Source organism: Trifolium pratense, unplaced genomic scaffold, assembly GCF_020283565.1.
Source record: "Trifolium pratense cultivar HEN17-A07 unplaced genomic scaffold, ARS_RC_1.1 scaffold_84, whole genome shotgun sequence".
NCBI classification, from domain to species: Eukaryota; Viridiplantae; Streptophyta; class Magnoliopsida; order Fabales; family Fabaceae; genus Trifolium; species Trifolium pratense.
In genome coordinates, this window is record NW_025721066.1 from 75,001 (window position 1) to 78,324 (window position 3,324).

The window sequence follows — 3,324 nt, forward strand, 5'->3', positions numbered from 1 at the left end:
CGGGGGGCCAAAAAATCAAAGTGCTCCGAAATGCACACGGGGGTGTCAAGCAACCTCCATGTACCGTGGCATGACCGTGGCCAAGTAATAAAGATCAAATTCCATGCCTATGCCAAGTTGGACCAAGGCCCCGTCTCGTTTTGCTATAAGCAAGGGCGTGGCAAGGCACGCGGGGGGCCAAAAAATCAAAGTGCTCCGAAAATGCACACGGGGGTGTCAAGCAACCTCCATGTACCGTGGCATGACCGTGGCCAAGTAATAAAGATCAAATTCCATGCCTAGGCCAAGTTGGACCAAGGCCCCGTCTCGTTTTGCTATAAGCAAGGGCGTGGCAAGGCACGCGGGGGGCCAAAAAATCAAAGTGCTCCGAAATGCACACGGGGGTGTCAAGCAACCTCCATGTACCGTGGCATGACCGTGGCCAAGTAATAAAGATCAAATTCCATGCCTATGCCAAGTTGGACCAAGGCCCCGTCTCGTTTTGCTATAAGCAAGGGCGTGGCAAGGCACGCGGGGGGCCAAAAAATCAAAGTGCTCCGAAAATGCACACGGGGGTGTCAAGCAACCTCCATGTACCGTGGCATGACCGTGGCCAAGTAATAAAGATCAAATTCCATGCCTATGCCAAGTTGGACCAAGGCCCCGTCTCGTTTTGCTATAAGCAAGGGCGTGGCAAGGCACGCGGGGGGCCAAAAAATCAAAGTGCTCCGAAATGCACACGGGGGTGTCAAGCAACCTCCATGTACCGTGGCATGACCGTGGCCAAGTAATAAAGATCAAATTCCATGCCTATGCCAAGTTGGACCAAGGCCCCGTCTCGTTTTGCTATAAGCAAGGGCGTGGCAAGGCACGCGGGGGGCCAAAAAATCAAAGTGCTCCGAAATGCACACGGGGGTGTCAAGCAACCTCCATGTACCGTGGCATGACCGTGGCCAAGTAATAAAGATCAAATTCCATGCCTAGGCCAAGTTGGACCAAGGCCCCGTCTCGTTTTGCTATAAGCAAGGGCGTGGCAAGGCACGCGGGGGGCCAAAAAATCAAAGTGCTCCGAAAATGCACACGGGGGTGTCAAGCAACCTCCATGTACCGTGGCATGACCGTGGCCAAGTAATAAAGATCAAATTCCATGCCTAGGCCAAGTTGGACCAAGGCCCCGTCTCGTTTTGCTATAAGCAAGGGCGTGGCAAGGCACGCGGGGGGCCAAAAAATCAAAGTGCTCCGAAAATGCACACGGGGGTGTCAAGCAACCTCCATGTACCGTGGCATGACCGTGGCCAAGTAATAAAGATCAAATTCCATGCCTATGCCAAGTTGGACCAAGGCCCCGTCTCGTTTTGCTATAAGCAAGGGCGTGGCAAGGCACGCGGGGGGCCAAAAAATCAAAGTGCTCCGAAATGCACACGGGGGTGTCAAGCAACCTCCATGTACCGTGGCATGACCGTGGCCAAGTAATAAAGATCAAATTCCATGCCTATGCCAAGTTGGACCAAGGCCCCGTCTCGTTTTGCTATAAGCAAGGGCGTGGCAAGGCACGCGGGGGGCCAAAAAATCAAAGTGCTCCGAAATGCACACGGGGGTGTCAAGCAACCTCCATGTACCGTGGCATGACCGTGGCCAAGTAATAAAGATCAAATTCCATGCCTATGCCAAGTTGGACCAAGGCCCCGTCTCGTTTTGCTATAAGCAAGGGCGTGGCAAGGCACGCGGGGGGCCAAAAAATCAAAGTGCTCCGAAATGCACACGGGGGTGTCAAGCAACCTCCATGTACCGTGGCATGACCGTGGCCAAGTAATAAAGATCAAATTCCATGCCTAGGCCAAGTTGGACCAAGGCCCCGTCTCGTTTTGCTATAAGCAAGGGCGTGGCAAGGCACGCGGGGGGCCAAAAAATCAAAGTGCTCCGAAAATGCACACGGGGGTGTCAAGCAACCTCCATGTACCGTGGCATGACCGTGGCCAAGTAATAAAGATCAAATTCCATGCCTAGGCCAAGTTGGACCAAGGCCCCGTCTCGTTTTGCTATAAGCAAGGGCGTGGCAAGGCACGCGGGGGGCCAAAAAATCAAAGTGCTCCGAAAATGCACACGGGGGTGTCAAGCAACCTCCATGTACCGTGGCATGACCGTGGCCAAGTAATAAAGATCAAATTCCATGCCTATGCCAAGTTGGACCAAGGCCCCGTCTCGTTTTGCTATAAGCAAGGGCGTGGCAAGGCACGCGGGGGGCCAAAAAATCAAAGTGCTCCGAAATGCACACGGGGGTGTCAAGCAACCTCCATGTACCGTGGCATGACCGTGGCCAAGTAATAAAGATCAAATTCCATGCCTATGCCAAGTTGGACCAAGGCCCCGTCTCGTTTTGCTATAAGCAAGGGCGTGGCAAGGCACGCGGGGGGCCAAAAAATCAAAGTGCTCCGAAATGCACACGGGGGTGTCAAGCAACCTCCATGTACCGTGGCATGACCGTGGCCAAGTAATAAAGATCAAATTCCATGCCTATGCCAAGTTGGACCAAGGCCCCGTCTCGTTTTGCTATAAGCAAGGGCGTGGCAAGGCACGCGGGGGGCCAAAAAATCAAAGTGCTCCGAAAATATTTTTCCACTTTCCAGTCCACTTATACATATTATGTGCAGTGTGCACACAAGACACCTTCCCAAAATTCGACTTATATGAGGCGTTTTACGTCAAATCCGCCTATTTTCGGCGTTTCGGCCGAAAAATCAAAATAAATCGAAACTTCCTCGGAATGCTTAGCGACTTTCCAGTCCACTTATACATATTGTGTGCAGTGTGCACACAAGACACCTTCCCAAAATTCGACTTATATGAGGCGTTTTACGTCAAATCCGCCTATTTTCGGCGTTTCGGCCGAAAAATCAAAATAAATCGAAAATTCCTCGGAATGCTTAGCCACTTTCCAGTCCACTTATACATATTGTGTGGAGTGTGCACACAAGACACCGTCTCAAAATTCGACTTCTAGGCGGCGTTTTACGTCAAATCCGCCTTTTTTCGAGTTTTCGGCCAAAAAATCAAACTCAATCGAAACTTCGTCGGATCGCTTAGCCACTTTCCAGTCCACTTATACTTATTGTGTGGGGTGTGCACAAAAAAAACGAAGTCAAAATTCGACTTCTAGGTTGTTTTTTACGTGGTATCCGCCCTTTGCGAAGTTTCGGCCGAAAAATTCGTAATTAATTCATCCGACATCGGAATATTACGATTCTTTCGTGGTTTTGCTTGTTTTAATGTCCCTAACAACCATAAAAAAATTCAAAAAAAAATTCGTCTTCTAGGTCCACTTTTAAGCACTTTTAAAAACTTATG